Raw genomic sequence first — 25,759 nt, forward strand, 5'->3', positions numbered from 1 at the left:
GGTACGCTTGCTCGTGCCGGTCGATAGTGATCATATGTTAGCTGCTTTACGGAGACTTCAAGGTATGCTTGCTCGACGTCCGCAGGCCTCAGAGTTACCTTCCTTTATTCTTATTTCCTATTAGATTTTATTTTAGACAGTGATGTAGTAGATACTCTAGTTTTACTCTGTTGAGCTTATGACTCAGTTCCACTAGTCTTGGGGAGTATGTTGTTGTTGATTCTATTTTCGGAAGTTTATATCAGATATTCAGCCTTGTTTGAGTATTTTGTTAATTATTTTCGTCAAGATATTATTAATTATTATGCTTACCTAGTCGTAGAGACTAGCTGGCATCATGACATCCTATGAAGGAAAATTAAGGTCATAACAAGATGGTGATGTCATGTGATGACCCGATAGGTCATTTTTAGTTTTAACCTTCTTTTCTGTGTTCTGTGACCTCAAATAGCTATGTTTAGCCTTCCTCGATTTGCATGCGCAATACGTATCTTTTTCGGAAAATTTTTTATGTGAAAAGTGAAGAAAATGTTAATTTTAACTTTAAAAATGATTTGAGTTGACTATGGTCAACATTTTGTGTAAACTGACCCAGATTAGTGTTTTGACGGTCTCGGTGGATCCGTATCCTGATTTGGGACGCGGGCGAATACAGAGAATTGAATTCGTAAGTCCCTAACTTGATTTAACGTGATTTGTTGAAAACTAGTAATTTGAAGGTTTAAAGAATTCCTAAGTTTGACCGTAGGTTGGAATAGTTCATTTCACTATTTATGACTTGTCTGCAAGATTTGGTGCAAAACGGAGATGAATTGACATAATTCGGACGTCTGGTTGTAAATTTGCAAGTTCTTAAGTTTCTTTGAAAATTTCATTCATATTGATATCTGATTCGTAGTTCTATGTGTTATTTTGGTATTTTGATCGTGCGAGCGAGTTCATATGATGTTAATACACTAGTGTGCATGTTTGGTTTGGGGTCCGAGGAGCGTGGGTGAACTTCAGATAGGCTACGGAGCAATATTTGGACCTAGGCATCTACTAGTTTTTGTTGATATCTGGCACCTGACACTTTGTGCTTCGCGATCGCGAAGATACTCTCACGATCACGGAGGGGAGACTGGGCTGAGGAGGAATTTACTAATCATGAACGCGAGTAGTTGGTCGCGAACGCGGAGTAGTGGGGGTCTACCCTTCGCGAACGCGTAGTGTTAGGAGGGGGACTGGGAAGTTGAGCTATTAACCTACGCAAACGCGAGCCCTGGCTCGCGAACACGAAGGCCAGAGGGGAGAAACCTTCACGAATGCGTAAGGAACATTGCGAATGCGTAGGTCAATAGGGCTGTTGTGCATCGTGAAGGCGTCAGGCCCTTCGCGAACGCAAAGAAGGCCTAACGCCCAGTCAATTATATATCCCAAAGTCGGGATTTTCTTCATTTTTCACCATCTCCACATTTGAGCTCGGCCAAGAGGCGATTTTGAAGAGCAATTTCATCCTCATTTCATAGGTTAGTAGATTTTAATTCGTTTTCTTCCGTTTCCACCAACACCCATTGATTTCTTGCCTTTAATTCATGCTTTGTCATGATATAAATTAGGGATTTAGATAGAAATTGGGGAATTTGAGAAATTGAGATTTAGATCTCAAATTGAGGTATTTCGAAACTAATCACATAATCGGGCTCGGGGGTGAATGGGTAATTGGGTTTTGGTCCAAATCTCGGGTTTTGACCAAGCGGGCCTGGGGTTGACATTTTTTGACTTTTTCCAAAATCATCAAAGATTGAATCTTTTTCACTCATGGGTAGTTTCTACAGCTTATTTTGAATTGTTTGAACTATATATGGTTAGATTCGATTTGTTTGGAGGAGAATTTTAGAGGAAAGGACCTGATTGAGCTTTTATTTGATTGAGGAGCGAGGTAGGTATTGTGGTTAGCCTTGACTTGAGGGATTAAGACTTGTTAGTCAATTTTCTATGTGTTTTATGTGTGGGAACACTATATATGTGAGGTGATTTGGAATGCCGAATTGGAGTGCCGAACAGCAGCTCCATTTTGTGACTTCTCCGCTTTCTTCAATAGATTTATTGTTCCTCTTGTTACTATTATTGCTCCGTATTTGGCACTTGTTGTGTAGCCAATTTGGATAACTTATGTAACCATTTTATTATTATAGTAGAGCTTTTTGGATCATTGTAATCCCGTAATGTTTACTTTCGATTTGAACCACATTAAAATTTGGTGTTCTTTATCTTCTTTATATTTGGGTTTGACTCTTCTTCGACATAACAATACTATCATAAAAATAAGGTAAAATAAGTATAGTATTTATTTTTATACACGGTTATTTGTTCATGCGGCTTATTTTTTCCTACGTGATGGGCGGGTGAGGTAGGGATATGGGAATAATGGGTTACAAATAGACAGAAAGTCCGATGGTTTGTGATACGGAGTAAAGAGATGAAGCTTGAAAGTTGTACATTGAGCTAAGAAGGAGATACCTGACGGTTAAAGTCGTTAGGATATACGATTATATAGATGTTTCAGGGGTGTTCATTTAAGTACCTTATCTTTTAAATTACATAGTTTTCTTGGTTACATATTGGCCCCTTAATTTCTTTTGTCCGATATAGGATAGGTCTTGACCAGTTAGTTACTGGAATGGTAGAGAGGGTCGCGTACACAGTTGTAGGTTACTTAGGTCATCTTCTTATCTCTTCTCTTATAGGGCGTAATTATCCTCTTTTATCAGTATGAATGAAGATCTCTTTTATTTTGCCCTAGCTTATCTTTTCCAGTTATCTTTTCTCTTCTTTCTTTTGCTTTTACTGTTCATCTACTATTGTTTCATTGCTTCCCATATTAGTGGTATCAGAGCAAGTATTGGATCTGTGGGTAACGATGTCTGATAACATGAATGAGGTTATGGAGGTTCTTAAAAAGATCTCCCTTGATATGACAAGCTTCACAGCTAGACAAGACCAGTTAGAGGCAAACCAGGAGCAAACCAGCAGAAATCAGGAAGAGGCTATAAGTGAGCTTAGAGAGGTGCTCAATGAAGTCATTCATGGAGGGAGGAGGCCAGAATGGGACAAATTTGTGACCCACAATGGAGGTGAGCTTTATTCTCCTAATGGGTTCCCAATTATTTTGGTGATTTAGCTTCACCTAACTCAAATGAGGCTAATAACTCTACTATACATGTAAGTCAACTTACTGTCAGCACCACCCTTCCAAACCCCCAAACTAATTTAGCCATTACTTTAATGACATAAGCCCCCCAAAACCCCTTAAACCCTAGTCCTTCCCTGCATATTCAAAACCCAAGGACCTCTTAGCTACAACATTCCTCAGTTTAAACTCCTGGTTTGCAGAATTTCCAAACCCCCATTTCTAGGGCAGTTGTGCCCTCTGTCCCTTATATTCCAAGTACCTAAGGCATACTACTAGCCTCTGCAGCATCAAAGTTCATCATTGGAAATACCACCAATCTATCAAACCTACAACCAACACACCCAATTCCCATCTGCGTATTGTAACCAAACCACACACATCTCCCCACCTTTGTACCACAAAGTCCCATGTGTATCTACTCCATATCCTTACTAGAGTGTTCTAACCACCAACCATCACCACCACCCTCCATACACTCACAATGTTACACTTTCCAATATACCTTTCACCAAGTACCACAAGGTTGAATTTCCCAAGTTCAATGGTGAAGACCTCAAGACATGGATGTACAAAGTAGAACAATTTTTTTTTGATGAGGACCTTAGCATTCAACACAAAATAAAGCCGATTTTCATGCATTTTTAGGGGGATGCCTTGCAATGGCATTTGGGATACATGAGGAAAAGAGAAAAAATGCCACTTCCTACTTGGGATGAGTATGTATGGGCTTTATATGATAGTTTTGGGGTTGAGTACTCTGACTCGATGACTGAAATTATGAATGTCAAACATACTAAAAGTGTAAAGGACTACCAGAAGGCCTTCAACAATGTTATGACCAGGATGAATTTGTCAGTAGAACATGCCATTAGAATCTTCTTAAATAATATTAAGCCTGAAATTAGTAATGCTGTGAGAATTGGTAACCCTACTAGCTTTCCACATACCTGCTATTTGTCCAGGCTGCATGAGGCTAGTATTTCTGCACAGAGCAAAGCTATCAAAGCAACATCCGAAGCCCATATACATCCTATTTTGAGGACATCTCAAGGTCGGGGAACTACTGGTTGGACTAAGGCTGGTACATCCACCTACAAGCCTCATATTACTGCTAATCTTGATAGTTTCAAAAAAGTAAGCTTACAATAGCTGAGATGGATGAAAACGGGCCCAGGGACTGTGTTTTTTATGTAATGAAAAATTCACAGTAGGGCATAAATGCAATGCTAAAAGGCATCTATACTCCATGAAAATAGGCATAGAAGAGTTAGACGTGGGTAAAGGAACAGAATTAGAGGTGGAGAACACTGAGTAACATCAAGAGGAGGAAGATCTTGTAGTAAATTGTGAGATATTCTTTCAAGCTTTGAATGACACCAGAGGTTACAGAACTCTCAGGATACAAGGCTTCTCCGAAGTGAAGCCTATCAATGTTCTTATTGACTGAGGTCCACCCATAATTTTATCAATGAGAAGGTTACCGAGAGGATAGGGTGCACAATTAACCAAATCCACCCTCAAGATGTGTTTGTGGCTGATGGTAGAATCATTCAGTCTGTTAAGGGAAGGAAAGAGTTTAAGTGGCTCATGCAAGGGGTTCTCTTTCAAGATGACTTCTTACTGCTTCCTATAAGGAGCTATGATGTAGTATTGGGGATACAATGGTTATGCAAGCTGGGTGAAATGGTCAATTTTGAAAATCTTTTTATGCACTTCTTATATAGGGGGAAGTCTATCACCCTGCAGGGTACCCATAAGTCCTTCAAGACTGTTGATGCCAAGGCTTTGAATAATATCTCTGTAGATACTGCTCAGATTTTTATGATCAAAGTATTCTTAGAAAGCCTGCAGCATACTGACAATTCACAAGCCCAAGAAAAAATACCAGTGGCAGTTTAACTATTGCTAGCTGAGTATAGAATGTTCTTCCAAGAACCTAGACATTTACCTCCTTCTATGAGAGTATTTTACCATCACATTCCCTTAGTGGAAGGGAGTTCACCTATTAATTCTAGACCATACAGGTACTCCCCTATACAAAATAATGTGATAGAAAGCATGGTGCATTAAATGATGATTCAAGGGATCATTTAGTACAATTCTAGCTCTTTTGCATATCATGTGGTATTAGTAGGGAAAAGGGATGGATCCTGGAGATTGTGTGTTGATTATAGGGCCCTAAAAAAACTCACTGTCAAGGATAAATTCCCTATACCTATAATTGAAGAGTTATTGGATGAACTTGGAGGGTCAGAAATATACTCAAAGATAGATTTAAGAGCAGGATATCACCATATTATAATGTCGCCCTCTTATGTGCACAAGACTGCATTTAAAACCCACTCGGGGCACTATGAATACTTGGGCATGCCCTTTGGGTTGACCCGTACACCTTCCAGTTTTCAAGGTCTCATGAACCACATCTTTCAGGCATATTTGAGGAAGTTCATACTGGTATTTTTTTTATAACATCTTGGTTTTCAGCAAAACATTGGAAAAGCATGTGCAGCATCTCACAATCACTTTTGAATCACCACCAATTGTTTGCTGAGGAGAGTAAATGTGTATTTACAGCCACCGACATTGAATACCTAGGACACTATATCTCTGTTGAAGGAGTGACCACAGACCCCAAGAAAATAGTAGCAATCCAAACTTGGCCTGAACCTGTGAACATCAAACAAGTAAGAGGATTTTTGGGACTAGCTAGGTATTACAGAAGGTTCATCACAGGCTATGGGATTCTCAGTAAATTACTCAATTATCTACTTAAGAAGGATCATTTCAAATGAACTCTCATGGCTACTTCAACTTTTGAAGAGTTAAAAAGGGCACTTACCTCTGCACCGGTACTGGTATTACCTGACTTCTCTATACCCTTTATAGTAGAGATTGATGCATGTAGCATAGGCATTGGAGTAGTGTTAATGCAAAAAGGCCAGCCAATAGCCTACTTGAGCAAAGGACTTTCACCTCAGCATCAAACACTTTCAGTGTATGATAAGGTTTTGTTAGCACTAGTCATGGTTGTAAACAAATGGGCACAACACTTGACTAGCAGACCTTTTACAGTAAAGCTGACCAAAATTCTCTCAAGTTTCTTTTGGAGCAGAAGCTGCACATAGGATTACAACTGAAGTGGATAGATAAGCTCATGCAGTATGATATTATTATTTGAATATAAGAAAGTAAAGGAGAACAAATTGGTTGATGCTCTGTCCAGATTAGCAGTAGCTGAACTAGCTGATCTCATATTGTCATCCATTCAGACTGACCCGTTAACTTTGATCATGCAAAGTTGGATTTGGACACGGACTTGACTACATTGATTCAAACTCTTAAGGGAGGAACAGAAGTACCGGGGTACACTTTTATACGTGACCAACTGAGGAGAAATGGCAAGTTGGTAATTGGACTAAATGACCAATTGAAAAGAACATTATGCAGTTATGACATGATTCTCCTATGGGAGGACACTCTGGGATTGAACAAACCTATAAAAGGATAGCATCACTTTTTTTAGTGGAAATACTTGAGAGAAGATGTTCATACCTATGTTAATGGTTGTGACATCTGCCAAAGACATAAGTATGATAGGTCACCTTACCAAGGGTTATTGCATGCTTTAAATTTGCCAGTCACAGCTTAAAGCAGCATCAACATGGATTTTATAGAGGGCCTGCTTAAGTCAAGGGAAAAACTGTAATTTTGATTGTGGTAGATAGACTCACTAAGTATGCCCACTTATTGAGTCTCTCTCATCCCTACTCAGCCTCAAAGGTGGCTAAATTATTCATGGAACAAGTGTATAAATTAGATGGCATGCCTGAAGACATAGTAAGTTATAGGGACCCCATCTTGACTAGAAAAATTTGTCAAGAATTATTTTCTATGCATGGGGTAACACTCAATACATCCACAACCTATCATCCACAAACTGCTGGACACATAGAAGTCATCAACATGTGCCTAGAACATATCTTAGATGTTTCTGTTCTGATTCCCAATCTGATTGGTGTTCCTATATCTCATATGCTGAGTGGTGGTATATTACTATCTTCCATTGTTTCATACAAACGACACCATATGATGTTCTTTATGGACAACCCCCACCCTTGAACTTGCCTTATGTAGTAGGTGACTCAGCTATTGAAGAAGTTGAAAGAAACCTACTAACTAGAGAATTAAAATTGTAATTGCTCAAATACCATCTCCAAAGGGCACAACAAAGGATGGCTGCACAGGCTAATAAATATCGATCGGATAGGAAATTTAAGGAGGGTGATTGGGTTTATCTAAAAATTCAACCTTACAGGAAAGTGAGATTATCAGGGACTCACTTCTCAGAGCTTTCAGCTAAGTACTATGGACCATACCAGATTTTGAAGAAAGTTGGCCATGTTGGTTACAAGTTGTCTCTTCCACCTTAGCTATTACTGCACCCCACATTTCATGTTTCCCAAATAAAATCGTGCCACAACTTGACTGCCAACATATCTCACCGTCCATTGCTTGACATATCCATTCCTTACTGCCCAAATCCTCATAAAATACTAGATAGGCGCAAGGTGTACAAAGGAAATAAAGCAGACACTCAAGTTTTAGTGCAGCGGGATCACTTAAATCTTGAGCAGGCTACTTGGGAAGATTATCATTCTCTCATGGTTAGGTTTCTTTCATTCCTTCCTTAAGGACAAGGAAGATTTTGATAGGGGGATATAATACGGTGTAAAGAGAGGAAGCTTGCGGAACTTGTACATTGAGCTGAGACGGAGATACCTGACAGTTAAAATCCTTAGGATATAATATTATATAGATTTTTTAGGGGTGTTCATTTAAGTCCCTTATCTTTTAAATTATATAGTTTTCTTAGTTACACATTGGCCTCTTAATTTCTTTTGTCCGATATAGGATAGGTCCTGACTAGTTAGTTATTGGGATGGCAGAGAGGGTCGCGTACACACTTGTAAGCTGCTTAGGTCATCTTCTTATCTCTTCTCTATATATGGTGTAATTATCCTCTTTTATCATTATGGATGGAGAACTCTTTTATTTTGCCCTAGCTTATTTTTTCTCTTCTTTCTTTTGTTTTCACTGTTCATCTACTACTGTTTCATTGCTTCCTATATCACTGTGATAGTCCAAATATAACTTCCATGAATCTAGTCGTTGAATCCCACACTTTCCCGATTTTCTTCCTCCCCAAATCTCCTGGATTACTACCATTATACTCCTTAATTCTTTGTTTCTTCTGCTAGTTAATTCTAATGGCCGCCTTGCAAAAACAGCCTTTTTTGCTCCTGATTTCCCTCTTTATGTTCAGTAAGTTTTCATCTCTTTATTTGCCTAGTATGCTTAGAGATTCGTTGTATAGGGTGTATTTTACCTAATTTGAAATTGAGACCTAATTAATATTAAGAACATAGGCGTATGTAAGAACATATGTTTTCGGCTACACTTCTATAGTAAAACAATTACTAAATATATATAAAAGTAATTTTGAATTCAATGGCATTTCAAATTCATAAAATTTAAATCTTGAATCAGCCCGAGCATTTTTTAATTTATCTTCGGTGTGATTCAAGTAAGTGTATCTTTTGTTTTCTATTTTTTATGTATGCGTTCCTAAAATTTTACCAAAACAGAGCATGTAACAGTTTGTTTTTACCTTTTTTGCAGAAGCAATTACTGTTTCAACCAAGTTGTTTACCCTTCAACATAGTTGTGGTTACACGGTTTGGCCTGGTACACTTTCCGGCAACGAAGTCACTATCTCCGGTGATGCGGGTTTTGCATTAACCCCCGGCGCCACCATCCAACTCTCTGCCCCTGGCGGGTGGCCTGGTCGATTCTGGGCCAGAACAGGTTGCAGCTTCGACGATTCCGACAACGGTAATGTAAAACCAGCTACTACGGCGCATTAAAGTGCACCGGAGGTGGTGAACTGCCGGTGAGTCTAGTCGAGTTCACCATTGCTAACGGCAAAGATCAGAAGGACTTTTACCATGTTAGACTTGTCGATGGCTACAATATCGATATCGGTGTACGACCTACCGGTGGCTCCGGCGACTGCCAATATACCGGTTGCGTCAATGATTTAAACGTTAATTGCCCGAAGGAGTTACAGATAATGGATACCGGCACAATGGTGATGTGTAAGCCGAGGCGGATGTAGTGTACTGGCTACAGGTTCAACTGAACCCATAACTTTCGACGCGCAGTAATAATTTGTATGTAAAAATTCATTAAAATTGCAAAAATAGTAGATATGAACCCATAACTTTAAAAATATAACGGGCTCAATGTTAAAAATCTTAAAATTGAACCCATAAAATTTAAATTCTGGATCCGCCTCTGTGTGTAAGAGCGCGTGTGCACAATTTAACACGTCGGAGTATTGTTGTACCAGCGATCATGCGACGCCGGTAACTTGCTCGCCGACGCAGTATTAGAAATTTTTTAAGGATACGTGTCATGACCCCAATCTTCCTCTATAGGTTGTCGTGATGGCACCTAATCTCTAAGACTAGGTAAGCCTAACACACATGAAGAATTAACAGAATAATAATAAAATTCCCAATTAGACTAACAACTATCATAAAAAGGACTATATAATACAACTGAATACAATACCCAAAATCTGGTGAGACCGAGTCATAAGCTCTATAGAATATAGCGGAGCATCCCTAAAATATCAGTATCTATAATAGGAATATGCAATAGAAACTAAGATAGAGGGTGACTCCGAGGCCTGCGAACGCTAACAAGTATACCGTGAAAATCTCCGATGCAAGCTCAACTTAGGGATGCCTAGGCTGGTATGAAGCACCGGGATATGTACAAAAAGATGTGCAGAAGCGTAGTATGAGTATACCACAATGGTACCCAGTAAGTATCAAGCCTAACCTCGATAGAGTAGTGACGAGGTCTAGTCAAGACACCTACTGAATAAATAAAGAAGTTGAACATGTATAGTACAGTATAATAATGGAAATAAGGAATGAATAAATACAACAAGATAAGATACACCGAAAGTTAAGGCAATAAAGGTATCAACGGAGGAAACATGTAATAAGAACACCGAGGAAAACGATGCAAACAAAACATAAGGGATTTGAATGAAAGATAACAACAAGAATCATGTCCGAGGTACCGCCTCGTATCTTATTTCATAATCACAATCACAAGCTTTCCTTATACCACCACGGGAGCCTTACATTTAGTTTTTTAAAATTTATTTTTCTGAAATAGCTACCCGCGTTTTAGCCTACCTTATCACACCACGTGACTTCAAGTAGTTCTCGTACTAGCAACACGCGTATCAAGCCCACCTTATCTTATATCATCGCATGTGTATCAATATCACAACATATCACAAATCGCACATAGTGTCCAATACCACTACTTGCCAAAGAACTCAACAATAATAGTATTTTCACAATAAATAGTTCATGGCTCAACCACAATATGTACAAGAGTCTCAACAATAGCAACCGAAAGTGAATAATTCAACAAGAATTGTATTTCAACAATTTATAACTTTGCCTCAATGTGATCACAACTTTCACAACTTCAACGCCAAACTCAACAATAAGATATTCCAAGAAATAACAACTTCAGGTAAGGTAACTCACAGTTAAAGATTTAACAAGGTAATGAGAAAACAGTAACTTCAACTAAGCATTTAAGGGCAAATAACAAGTAAAAGATAAGATACGCATTTACAATGTCAAGTAAATTATGTAAGGATAGATTAACGATGATGAAGATAACATGTTATGACAATTCAATTAAAGGCATGAAAAGAATCTACATAACTATAACCATTCAATTGCCACATTTAGCCCGTGTACCCACTCGTCATTTGCATACACAGCCTTCTCGTACCACAATTAACACAAAACAATACCAATCCTAAGGGGTAATTCCCCGAAATAAAGTTAGGCAAGAAACTTACCTCAAAACATGCTAACTCAATCCAGTAGTAAGTCTTTTCCGCGATTATCCAACTCTAAGCGGCTCCAATCTAGCCAAATAACTTTATACTTCAAATACAAACTATAAAAACTATTCCGAACAATAAAGTTGCAATCTTTAAAGAAAAATAAAGAGTCAACTCAAAAAGTCAATCTCTGGCCTGCGTCTTAAAACCCGACCAAACTTATAAAATCCGAACAACCATTCAATAACGAGTCCAACCGTACTAAAATTATTTAAATCTGACATCAAATCGCATTTCAAATCTTCAAAATATAGTCTATGAAGTTTTCACAAATTTTTTCAATTTTTCAAACTCAAAACACTAATTAAATGGTAAAAACAATGATGGATTCATGTATAATAGCCAAATCTAAGTTAGAATCACTTACCCCAATCAACTCCTTGAAAATCTCTTCAAAGATCGCTCAAAACCGAGGTCTCTAACTCAAAAGATCAAAAATGGAACAAAACCCTCGATTTGGAAATTAAATACTGCTGCCTAGTCATTGCCTTTCGTGATCGCGGAAACACGCTCGTGATCGCAGAGAACAAATTCTCCCTGCTCACAAAACCTCTTTCACGATCGCGCGAACTCAGTCGCGAATGCGAAGAACTACCTTCCTAAACTGCGCGATCGCACCCCAGGCCACGCGAACGCGAAGAACATCGCGTGCCTCAGCTCAATCTCTCCTTCCTTATACGCGAAGAGTAAAATTCCATCAAGCTCTTCAACCTTCGCGATTGCATCCCCAACTTTGTAAACGCGAAGAGTAAAATTTCATCAATCCCTAAGGACTCTACGTGATCGCAGGAGAACCTTCGTGAACGCATAGAAGAAGACCATAATAGAAAACCAGCAATCCTATTTCAAGAATAAATGGTCCAAACTCATTTTGAAACCCGCCTGAGGTCCTCTTGGGACCCCGTCCGAACATATCAACAAGTCCTTAAACATGACACGAACTCGCTCTAAGCCTCAAATCATATCAAGCAACACTAAAACCACGAATCGCATATCGATTCAAGCCTAATGAACTTATGAACTTTTAACTTCTAAACTAATGTCGAAACATACCAAACCAACTCCAATTGACCTCAAATTTTGTACACAAGTCATAATTGACACAACGGATATATTCCAACTTCCGGAACCAAAATCGGGAACCGATATTAATAAAGTCAACTCTCGGTCAAACTTCTCAATCTTCCAAACCTTTAACTTTCCAACTTTCGCCAATTCAAGCTGAAACGACCTACGAACCTCCAAATCCATATCCGGACACGCTCCTAGGTCCAAAATCACCACACGAAGCTATCAGAACTAACAAAACTGTATTCTAGAGTCGTCTACACAAAAGTCAAACTCCGGTCAACTCTTTCAACTTAAGCTTCTAACTTTGGGACTAAGTGTCCCATTTCACTCCGAAACTTACCCGAACCAAAACCAAACACCCCGTAAAGTCAAATAACCACAATATAACATAGATGAGGCCATAAATAAGGGAAGGGGGCTAAAATACTCAAAACGACAGGCCGGGTCGTTACATCCTCCCCCTTTTAAAACAAACGTTCGTCCTTGAATGAGTATAGAGACGTACCTGAAGTGATGAAAAGATGAGGATAATGGCTGCGCATATTATGCTAAGTCTCGCAAGTTACCTCCTCGACTGGTTGACCTCTCCACTGAACCTTTACTGAAGCAATTCTCTTTGATCTCAACTTCTGGACTTGCATGTCCAAGATGGCCACCGGCTCCTCAACATAAGACAAATCCTTGTCCAAATGGACCGATCTGAAATCTAACACATCTGACGGATCACCGTGATACTTCCGGAGCATAGAAACATGGAATACTGGATGAACTGCAGATAGACTAGGTGGAAATGCAAGCTTGTAGGCCACCTCACCAATCCTCTCAAGAATATCAAAAGGTCTGATATACCTAGGGCTCAACTTGCCCTTCCTCACGAACCTCATAACACCCTTTAGGGGGAAACCCGGAGCATGACCCGCTCTCCAACCATGGATGCAACATCACGAACCTTCCGATCTGCATAACTCTTTTGTCTAGATTGGACTGTACGAAACCGATTCTGGATCAACTTGACCTTCTCCAAGGCATCTCGAACCAAATGTGTGCCTAATAACTTAGCCTCTCTCGACTCAAACCAACCAATTGGGGAATGACACCATCTCCCATATAGGACCTTATAAGGATCCATCTGAATACTCGATTGGTAGTTGTTGTTGTAGGCAAATTCTGCAAGCGGCAAGAACTGATCCCAAGGACCCCCGAACTCCATAACACAGGCATGAAGCATATCCTCCAATACTTGAATGGTGAGATCGGACTGTCCATCAATCTAGGGCTGGAATGTTGTACTCAACTCAACCCGTGTGCCTAACTCACGTTGTATGGCTCTCTGAAAGTGTGATATAAACTGCGTACCCCGGTAAGAGATGATGAATACCGACATGCCCTGAAGACGGATAATTTTTTATGTCCTTAAATTGTGGAATTGGAGAGTCATAGATTGTCCCCGGTAACTTACATGATTTACTTGACTGTGGAATTGTAGAATCTATGCCCTCAGATGATGAAGACATTTTATTAAATTATGTCCTTAGTCTATCCTTACATGGTTTACTTGACATCTAAGGACTGCCCATCAATCCTTACATGATTTACTTGACATGAAGACATTTTATTAATCCACAATCACGTAAATCATGTAAGAGATGATGAATACATGTAAGAGATGATGAGCAGGATAGTCGTTTAGCAGCTCCATCACAATCTCTACCCCTAAAAATGTTCAAAATCTGTCGAGGACCGGCTGGAAATAATGGGTTGTAGTTGGGCATCACCACCACACATCATTTTGAAGCACATCTTTGCAAACGGAGAGACTGGGAAGAAGCGTGGAGCTATTTTCTATTTTGGCACGTGTAACCAGCATAGTCAGAGCAACGGAACTCACAGACTCCATTGTCACAGACCCCACAGTGAAGGCTGCACTGCTCGTCACATACAGCTGCATATCACCAACAAAAATGTTAGCTAAAGTTACTAAATTAACCATAACGCATCCTTTGAGTGATGTATATTTAAAGGAGACTGAGACATGCACAAATATAAGGTATAACATAAAGTAAATGTAGCCAGAATGCTGTCGTATAAGAGTAGTCAAATTTGAAGTTACAAGATATTCTTCTACCTAATGGTTTCTTCAATACCATTACTTCCAAGCTCCATATCAAAATAATTTGATTTAGTAAAACAAAAAAAAAAAAGTGACTGCTATTCCAAGAATTATAAGCTGGTTTGACATACTAAGTAGACTACTTAGAGCATAACTAACATATGCAACTGACAAAGTATATGGCGTCAACAATAGCACATTACCAGTGGAACAGTCAATGCCAGTATACCCATTTTGACATTCACAAACACCACTCCCAAGACACTTGCCATGTCCACTACAATTCCCAGGACAGGGACCTGTAAATAGAAAGCGGAAATAATAACAACAATTAAACAGACTTTCCAAAAGTTCACAAAATCAAAGAGAATGTATGGCAGCTTACGTTTGCTACAATCATGACCACCAAACCCAATAAAGCATTGACATCTTCCACCTAAGTAATCTCCATTGAAATTGCATGAATTGGGACAATGATTAGACAAAGAAACTGGATCCACATCACAGAGTTCATGGTAAGCTGGGTCATATGAGCTCACCTACAATTGGAAAAAAAAAAAGTAAATGAAAAGGAGGGTTAAAGTTGCATAAATAAACAAAGAGGCACTTTAGTGATTAACCAGAAGTAGCACAACTTTGACTACCATTAAAGGCAGGAAACTGGATAGGTCCACCAGCTTTGGGACAAACTTTCCAAATGCCGTCTACAGCAACCACCAGCTTTGGGACAAACTTTCCAAATGCCGTCTACAGCAACCTGCAGTGACGAGTCCGGAACCTAAATGTAATCATTTTGGACTCAAAAGACCGAAATAAGTGAAAAAATAATTTAGTGACCAAACTATATATAGCGCTCTTTTAAAGGTGCTATATATGAAGCTGATTAGACGTCTATGTGTAGCACGGTTTATTAAGGCGCTATATGTATAGCGTATACATATTCAAATACTCATCCCCTTCCCTTCCCCACATTCAAAACAGATTGCAACCCCCCCGCCCCCCAACCATTTTTAATTGAGTCCAGCAGTCCCCCCATTAACGAGCCAAAAAAACTCGAGTGGACCTCACCCGTCGCACAAAAAGTAAAGATTCTTGTCCCGCATCGTAGCTAAGCCTTCTCTCGTTGTGGGTTGCTCGTTTCGGATTCAAATCTTCAAATCTTCAACTTTTCGTAAAATATAAATTGAGGTATTCCGATTTAGTTTTTGTCGAAACTCGTATAAAAAATGCATATTAGTTGTTTTAAATGTGTTCTATGTTGTTTTGTGTTTTTTGTTTTTGCAATTAAACTGGTATGTTATTTTTATCCGGACTAAGATATTAGTGTGCTAAACAAATATGTAAAAATTGAGAAATCATTATTATTTGTTCAAAAAAATGTTAATAAGTTACTTTTTACTGTTGTATATGTATTTTCGTGAATGTTTTGTGATTAAATGTATTTGTTGTTTTTATCTGGTTTAAATTATTTATTTGCTTAAAGACTAGTAATATAGTGCCCTTTTAGCGTAGTAAAATGTAGTGCCTTTTAGCGTAGTATCCCTGTAGTTATTGAAATTAATCATTTAAGTATCTCTTATACCCAAAAATACGTCAAAATAGCTGATAGCTCAAACACAAACTCTGTTCAATTCAAGTCAACGATCGTAAGAAAATAACATGAAAAAATAACAGTATTTTCGAGATATCTTGGTGCTACTGGGTCTCAATTATCGAGCATGGAACCCATATGTGAATACTTAATAATTAAATCTTGTATAATTATAAAATTAACTATTTAATTTATAAACAAACATATAAAATTATAAAACTAATATGTAAAATAATAAAACTAACACATACAATAATTCTGGATATCTTGGTGCTACTGGATCTCAAATATCGAGCATGGAACCCTTATGTGAATACTTAATAATTAAATCTTGTGTAATTATAGAAATTAATTATTTAATTTACAAACAAACATATAAAATTATAAAACTAACATGTAAAATAATAAAACTAACACATACAAGAATTCTGGATATCTTGGTACTACTATGCCTCAAATATCGAGCCTGGAACCCATATGTGAATACTTAATAATTAAATCTTGTATAATTATAAAAATTAATTATTTAATTTACAAACAAACATATAAAATAATAAAACTAACATGTAAAATAATAAAACTAACACATACAAGAATTCCAGATATCTTGGTGCTACTGGGCCTCAAATATCGAGCATGGAACCCATATGTGAATACTTAATAATTAAATCTTGTATAATTATAAAAATTAATTATTTAATTTACAAACAAACATATAAAATTATAAAACTAACATGTAATTAATGTTGTTTAATTTATAGTAGACGACATGGAGGTTCCGCCTATGCATCTCGGACCCTCTAGCGATGAGCTACTGTCATTACAGGGCGATCATAGGTCCTCCCACATATGGGAGGGAGAGTTACTGGCCCAGACTCTCCGCGTCAGGAGAGTGGATGACATGTGGGACTTTCTGAAGGGTAAAGTTCTCCATCCCCGTGTAGTCAGACGCCTGCAGGATACGGGCTTCTGTAGGAGTTTGGAGATTGGGCGGCTGCAGCTCGATTGATCTTTGATCACGGCCCTGATAGAGCGGTGGCGACCGGAGACGCACACATTCCACTTGTCCATTGGCGAGACGTGGATGTTATATATGGGCTACCCATTGATGGACGCCTCGTTGCTCTACCGCAGGCCATGAGAGAGCTTACAGGTGTTGAGTACCTGGACATGCTGCAGTAGCTCACTGGTTTCCGGCCACAGGAGGAGACTGCACTGACTGGGGCCAGTGGTCTGCAGCCGACGACTATCCAAGACCATTTAGAGGTATTGCACCCTGACATTATAGGCGATACACCGGAGCTGTATATCCACCGGTACACGAGGTTGCTGCTACTCCTTATGTTTGGAGGGGTCTTGTTCATGAACACTTCGGGGAACCTAGTCAGCTTGAGATTTCTTCATCATATTGAGCGGCTAGATGATTTACCACAGTACAGCTGGGGTGCTGCTGTTCTCGTCTACTTGTATAAGCATATGTGTCGGGCGACCATGGGCACCCAGCGTGACGTTGCTGGATTTTTTCCGCTGCTACAGGTAAAAACATATTCGAATACTCTATTCATTATAACATACCTAGTAAAAATATATCTTAAATTTTACGTCCACTTTGTATGTTAGGTTTGGGCCTGGGAGATGTTCATACAGTTGCAGCCACCTCTACCATCATTAGCCCCGAGTGTATCACCTCCATTTCTCCCTCTAGCTAGGAGGTGGGTTCTCCGGCGGGGATATGGACGAGAGTACGAGACTCGACATAATCTCCCCTTGTGCAGAGATTTGTTGGATTTGCTGGAGGGCGCACAGGTAAATGTATACCTAAGTTTACTTGGCCTGGCTTCACATGTGTTGCGTATACTCACGTTTTCTCTTGTTACTTAATAGTTTATCTGGACGCCATACAGCGATGCGCTGATAGCTAGCTTGCCCGATTATTGATCGGCCGACCGACTTATTTGGAGCTCTTCCATCTCGTTGATATGCCTTAATATTATGGAGCATCATGCCACCGAGCTGGTTTTTTGCCAGTTTGGCCATCCGCATCTTGTACCGCCACCGCCCACCTGGCAGACCACACATTTCCAGCGGGATGATCGTTCCAGGGTGGACCAGGCATATGTGGCATGGCTAGAAGCGCAGATCGATACTTGGGACTGGCGACTTGACCTCATTCCTCTCCCCCCCCCTCACTGCGCCGGACGGATACTAAGCATGATTATATGGGCTGGTATCGCAGCGTTACCCGACTTTTCGTCGGGAATCCCATTCATCGCGTTGGCGGTCAATACGCTCCACACGCCGGGAGGCACGAGGCATTAGTATGTTATTTGGTATTCTTACTTATAACTGTAACCTAGCATTCCGTTATTTATATTTTACATGTTGTGCAGGCTATTGGCCTACATTTGTTCCACCAGTTGGGACTGCAGATGCAGCAGCATGCCGGCAAGGGAACGGCCACCTTGCACGAGTATGGTCAGCAGGTTATAGAGCTAGCTGCCCAGACACTGCGGCGAGCCCGAGAGGATGAGCACTTAGGACAAGACCCTGCTTATGTGGCGCTAGAGCATTACCATCGAGGTAGGGCTGTCCCACAAGGTCGGGTTGTCTCACGAGGTAGGGTTGTCCTACGAGGTAGGGTTGTTCCACGAGGCAGGGCTGTCCCACGGGGTCATGGGGGCAGGCGAGGAGACGGTCCCCAACAAGGGGGTGTTGAGGCACCTGTTCAGCTGGGTGACTTCCATGATCCAGACTACCATCACAGCAGCATGCCGTCATACAGCCTTCAGTTGCAGCTCACTCCAGGGTCTTCGCAGGTGACCCCGTCAGATCCATTGTTGATCACGGGCACGAGCATTACACGAGATGATTAGGATCAGTACTTTCCAAGCCCATCGATCGCTGCTGATGATCAGCCGACCCGAGATGTGGATAGTGCGTGCCGGCTGAGTTATGGCTCCTCATCGAGGGGTGCTGGGGATCTTTCACAAGCGCATGTATGTTTGTATTACTATTAAATTTAAATTTGTTTTTATCTCATTGATTAGCCATAAATATCTTAATGTTTTTCTTATTAAGGCTTCATCCTCGCTCGTCACGTAGGCCACTTTATGCGATGCTGACCTGGCTGCGACGTATGATTATATTCTGGAGCCCGACGAGACTATGGTAAGACAATTTAAATTTTTGTGACTTAACACGTACATTACTAATATATATTTTCATATACTGAGCTAACTTATTCTTCTATAGGTTACTGCTGGACCGATGGCCCCTTCTATAGAGCTTGCTAGCACTATTGACGATCATGCGGTAGCGCATCCAGCGATAAAAAGGCGAGGTGATGAGGATGATCCTGATAGCATAGCCGGGCGGGATGGGATGCACCTCAGGCCAGCGGCTGCATTGAAGCCCACAGGTTGTGGGACGCATTGATTTCTTTTTTGTATTTTATGTAAATAATAGCAATAATTTTTATTGTTTACATTATATGCGCATTATGTTTTTATTTTCTCGGTTCTTCGTTATTTTAATACTACAACACAAACACAACAACTTAACATAATTTAACATCAGTACAACTAATGAAAATACATGACACGGAAAGTATAAAGATAAAATACTACACTCAACACATACATGTCATTGTTTAGTCAATACCGCCTAGTATTCTCTGCCCCAACCACTTTAATTTCTCTTCCATCCTATGTTTTTCTTCTTTTGCCTCTTTTAGTTTCTCCTACAATACCGCAATTTCTCGTTTCATTTCAGACTCACGGCGTTGGTATTCACAGTTCATATCCCAATTATATTGCAAAGTTCGTTAGTAGCATTCCTGCTTAATGGGTTCATCAAGCCATACCTCAAAACTACAATAATTTCCGTCATTGCCTCCAAACCTGTTTACAAACAACCAATATCAGCGCCCAACATGACCATCGGACCAACAATCCTTCACCATACAACGTTTACCACAATAGCACATTGGTACATAATTGCGTCCAGACATTTGTTAATGCAAAAAAAAAAACATGCTTTTCTGGAAAGTTTTGCTATTTGTATTGGTTAAGCGCAGATAATAACTAAAATGCGCTAGTTATTTATAGGCAAGGAAACACACATAACGTAGTATTTAACCGCACTATGCTTCGCGTGTTAAAGATTCTTTCGGGTACAATACAACTTTTGCAGGCGGTCAACTTTTCAGGCCGACAAGACAACACACATAACGTAGTATTTAACCGCGCTATGCTTCGCGTGTTAAAGATTCTTTCGGGTACAATACAGCTTTTGCAGGCGGGCAGCTTTTCAGGTCGACAAGACAACACACATAATGTAGTATTTAACCGTGCTATCCTATTACATACGGTACTAGGACTAACAACACACATAACATAGTATTTAACCGCGTTATCCTATTACATACGGGGCTAGGACTAATTTTTATATATGTATATATTCACATAATTATCAAACATCTTCCTTCTCTGATAGTGTAGGTTAAATATCAATAAGATTTAACTACAATGGAAACATAATTTTATTTGATACATTTTGCAACATAAAAAAGTACATACACTTATTACAACCACATTACGGAAACAAAACACTACGTGTATCCTTGATAATTGGGCGCATTAGATGAACTTCCACCAGGAGCTGGATTACCACCGCCACCTAAACCAGCTGAAGCACATTTTTGACGGCCGTGTCCTGTTTGCGAGCATATACCAAATTTGCGCGCATAAATGGTAACCCTAACATCCATTTGGTTCTGTATACGCGTTCTTTTTTACACTTGTCACTGACGCAAAAACTCCTTGTTACACACCATTTTAAATGGTTCCGGTGGCCAATAATGCTCAGTACCCACTGGCTGCAACTGCCCACTATAGGTGTTTAAGTATGCAGCAACGCTATATTATTTATCAACGAAGTTGATTGGCCCTAAACCTGTATGTTGAAAGCACTTGATGGCATGTGATAGATGGACTATTTGCCACAAGAGCATAACCTTATAGATTCATTTATGGTGTGTTCACTATTCCCCCGGTTTTGATGGATAGCGATGCAAACTTCAAAAATATTTCGATCGTGATCATATTGTAAAAATGAATGCCAATATGCTCGCCGCCTGTATTTCTCAAATCTTTTCATTGGTTATGGCATAAATTCAACACCCCTTTCCATCAATGACATTGCAGCTGCAGCCCTTTTAACAAACCTTTCTGCCATCTCCTTAAATGACATTCGCACCATGGCAGTGACAGGCAATCCTCGTGCAGACTTTAATAACCCGTTGAAATACTCTGACACATTTGTAGTCAGAATTCCCCATCTTCTACCACCATCCGCATGCAAAGTCCACTTTTTAGGCTTATGTCGCATCAACCAACGATAGGCTGCCTCGTCTTCCTGCCTGATAGATTCCATGTGCCTCCGAAATTTATGCTCTTGGTGATATGTTGCAGACATCCACATTAAATCATGCAAATCCTTGTTGGGATGTCCCTTCTGGAAATTGGCCTTCAGGTGCCTCATACAGTAAAGGTGGTAGACATATGGTTCTTGCCATGCATGTAAATTCTCTACAGAACTTATAATACCACCATGCCGATCAGATATTAGACAAATACCTGAACGCTGTTTGACAACGTACTCTTTCAAGTGGTTCAAAAATAGTGTCCACGTCTCTTGGATTTCATTGGCACAAATAGCAAAAGCTACAGGAAATATACTTCCATTAGCATCTACTGCAATGTCGATCAACAACTTAATATCATACTTTCCATAGACATGAGTGTCGTCTATGGATATTACCGGCCGAAAATGCAGAAAACCATCAATTGCTGGTTTAAATGCCCAGAACACATATTTGAATATATATTCTGGTATTCTCGGACTCCGCTCAAGTTTCCATTCAACAACGGTCCCAGGGTTAAAGTGTTGCAATGCTGCCATATACTTGGGTAGAGCTGCAAATGACTTATCCCAGTTACCATAAACAATTTCAAATGCATGTTTGCGACCTAGAAATTCCTTTCTTTTGGTAATGGTACAGCCATATTCCTGGTGGACGGATATAATGCACTCTTTGTTCTTGTACCTTATGGACGCTTCAATGTGTGGAATCAGGACAAGAGAAATCAAGTCAACATCCAAGTTGAAGTGATTCCCACTGAATGTGTCCATTTCACAAGTGTGGGTGCCAATGTATTTACCCACTTTCCACATACATATTTTCTTCTTGCTCGCACGCAGCATCCAATGACAACCCATAAACCATCTACGGCAAACAACCTTGTATACATCCGGTGTTGACTCCCATACCGTCATCTCATGACACTCTTTTACGCTGTATATTTTTGCCGCCCTGCTTAGGCGCGTTTTATCAGGAAAAAACATGCCCTTTGCCAGCACCGTTGGTCTACACTCATCCCACATTGCTGTCCAAATTTCGTCAGTATCCCTTGTGAGGGAATCCACATCCGGCATACTTGGCAAATGATCAAGGTAAGGAATCTCCCTTGAATGAAACGAAACGTGAGACTCGTACACTCATTGTCTAACGGGGGGTGGAGCATGCTCCCTCGTCAAATTCTCTTCCTCCTCATCACCACCCTCATCAGGGAAGGGTGTATCATCTCCGGACTCATCGGCATTGTTGTCATAATCACTGTTCTCTTCCTGACTCTGTACATCTGCCAGATCCCGATTAAATATATCATCTTCGGGCAATTGAGTCAGGACAGGAGGTTCAACTTGCTCGTTTTCACTGCACAAACAACAAAATAATGAGCTACTCAAATTGATAAATACTTTATATATAGATATATCACTTCTCTTATAAGTCATAATGTGTTGACATCCCATGATGGACATTATCCTGTTAGTGATGACTCCCGGATGGACCACCATGATCCAACACACTAGAACTACGCATATTCCAACTGGGCCTGGGTTCATAACTTGTTAAATTCATATATGGTCGGTACCCTCTGTGGAATATATGAGTGTTAATATAAATTCAATACAACAAAAATAAACATCGTAACACAAAGAAAAATTAAAGTTTACGACTCGTCTTGTGGATTATGTAGTAGGTGAAAAATTATTTCCTCGCTCCTCATTCGCCCATGGAGATAAGTTTAAATCAGGCCAAACTCTTTCAGCCGGAACCTGTTCGGCAAAACCTGCTCTAGAATAACCACCCGATGACTGAGGGTTATCCCTGCTTTGCGCAACCTTATTATTGCGAACGTCTTCAACCTTCACGTACATTTCCAACATTTTTATCAAAAGAAATTCCTGGTATTCATCTGTAGTCCTCAAAATATCACTCAAAGTTTCATCATCCTTGATGTTAAACTCAACGTAACAAGCAACCCCTTGCGGAGTGACAGAATACAGATATCTTCCGGTTACTTTTGCTCACACTCATTTTGTTACACAACAACAATACCAGTATATCGTACTCCATTGTAAGTGGCAACTTAACATGACACTGTGGAGATAAACTATAGCTCACTAAGTTATTCGCCACCACAACCTCACCCCCCCACCCCAATATAATGAAACCCTTACTTTTCGCTCTTCAGACATTATGACAAAATGCTTGAGAATTTAATAAGAAGAAAAATTTAACAGGAGTTGAGAATATTTCTGAATGGATTTTTACAAAATCCTTAACGCCTTTAAATAAGGCAAATCCCAATCCGGGGGTCGAATTTTTTGATGTATAGCGCCCTTTAAAAGGGCGCTATACCCATTTGAATTATTGTTATGTCAGTTAAGCGCAAAAGAGTTATTTTATTGGTGGGCCCACAAAATATGTATAGTGTCGTTTATAAAGGCGCTATACCTGGCAGTCTTGTACCATAGCGCCTTTATAAAAGACGTTATATATATAACGCCCTTTAAAGGGCGGTATATGTATTTTGGTCACTAAGTTATTTTTCCACGTATTTCGGTCGTTTGAGTAAAAAAAAAAGACCACGTTTTGATTCCGGACTCTTGTTCTCGCTTGCCTAATGAAATTATGAAATCATTAACAAAGTTAAAGAAATTGCTTTTAGCCGGAGACGATTTGACAGGTTGAATTGTACACACAGACCATTACGGCACCTTGGCATGTTTTCCTCTAAATCAAATTTCGTATTCCGAATAAATTGCATGAGTACAAGCTCCCTCGAAGCACCACACGATAAACAACAACAACTACTACGACGCTTTAATCTCAATTACTTTGAGACCGGCTATAGGAAATTACGAATCATCACTGTTTATGTAGACCACTATACATACACACACACAAAAAAAAAAAAAAAACACTTCAATCTCTCCCCCACGGCGGCCCCTCTTTCGCTCACAATGACCAAGACTTTCGTGTGGTAAAGGTAATCAAGTTGAAAATAATCTGCAGAAAATGTAAACAAATGTTGAAATCAAACTATCGAACAGAGGACAACGGGTTCAAGCCCGAATACTTAACTAACAGATATTCCGAGAAATATTGAATCAGTAAGGGAAAGAGAAAACAACACGAAATGTACTTGCATATATTCATGAAGCTAATGAATCTGATATTGCTGTTCTGAAAATAGAAAGGCGAAAAGCAGTTCGTTCCACATATCAGGCACACCAGGTAAGCAGTAATGACTACAATCTGGAACTGATGGATTGTCACTCCAATTACCAACATGTGCATCGCTTCGGTATGCCCCCATTGGAGTGACATGCAGCAGTGTCACAGGGATCGCTACATTTTTCACAGTATCAATTATCATGTCCGAAAATGCATTCTTATCCTTGCCGTTGGTCTCCGACCAGGGTTGTCGGGTCACGTTGCATTTTTCACGGGGTTCAGCACTGATTTAAGTATAAGAAGGCTCTCATCAAATTTAGAAAAGAGATAAAAGTGAAGAATAAACAGATCTTTATTTACCTGAAAAACGGATAGAGTTGAATTTATACGTAGTTCTAAGGGTGCGTGGTATAACTTGACACAAATCGTAAGAGTAAGTAGAAATATCGAATATTGATTATAAAGAAAAGATACAAACCAAGTTGAAAAGAAGATGATTTATGAACAAGCAAAATAAAATTATGTGTGAACCTCAAAAGGATAATCTCTTAATATGGGAATGTATCAACAGTATTTGAGTTACAGTGTATTAATGACTTGATGCCCCCTTGCAGGAATAATAACCATCCCTCTTATAGTGGAGGGATCCGACTTTGGAAATAAAAAATATATAGTGGGGAACCCATGATAAATCAGTTTTTTCCGAATTTTCGCCGAGATTCCCTTTCTTAGTGCGGTTGTAACGGCTCTTGTCTCTTGGCTCGATCTTGATCGGACTTGGTATCGGTCGGTTTCCAAGCTTAGAGCTCGATGTGGGCTCGAGCTCGATATTAACTCGGGGTCCGATATTGACTCGGGCTCAGTATTGGTTGGCCTTTAGCTCTTAAGCTTGATTCCATCGCTTCTCATCATAGTTCGATTTGGATTCGAGCTCGATAATGACTTCGAACTCGGTATTTGATCTGTCCCTGAAACTCAAAGCTCGTTTGTGCCTTCTTCGGATGTCATCTCGATGTTATGAATACTTTCTTCGGTCCATTATATTCTCATATCAACCAGTCGTACGAAGGCCGAAATAGGTTTCGATCGTATACAGATAGTCCCCTCGTTTTTCGGGAAGAATGTGGCGAGAAACGACGTGATTTTTCAACGGCGCTATTAGATATACATTGACGTTTGCACTGAGCCCGACCATGACGTACGTGATAGATGTCCCATCGGTTAAG

At 39.8% G+C, this 25,759-nt stretch overlaps 1 pseudogene; it reads left to right on the plus strand.

Annotated features, from left to right (window-relative positions):
- Window positions 1-8,219: 8,219 nt before the first annotated feature.
- On the plus strand, window positions 8,220-9,540 carry LOC107775852 (pathogenesis-related protein 5-like; annotated as a pseudogene).
- The last annotated feature ends 16,219 nt before the right edge of the window (window positions 9,541-25,759 follow it).

This window comes from Nicotiana tabacum, chromosome 12 (assembly GCF_000715075.1).
Source record: "Nicotiana tabacum cultivar K326 chromosome 12, ASM71507v2, whole genome shotgun sequence".
Taxonomy (NCBI): Eukaryota; Viridiplantae; Streptophyta; class Magnoliopsida; order Solanales; family Solanaceae; genus Nicotiana; species Nicotiana tabacum.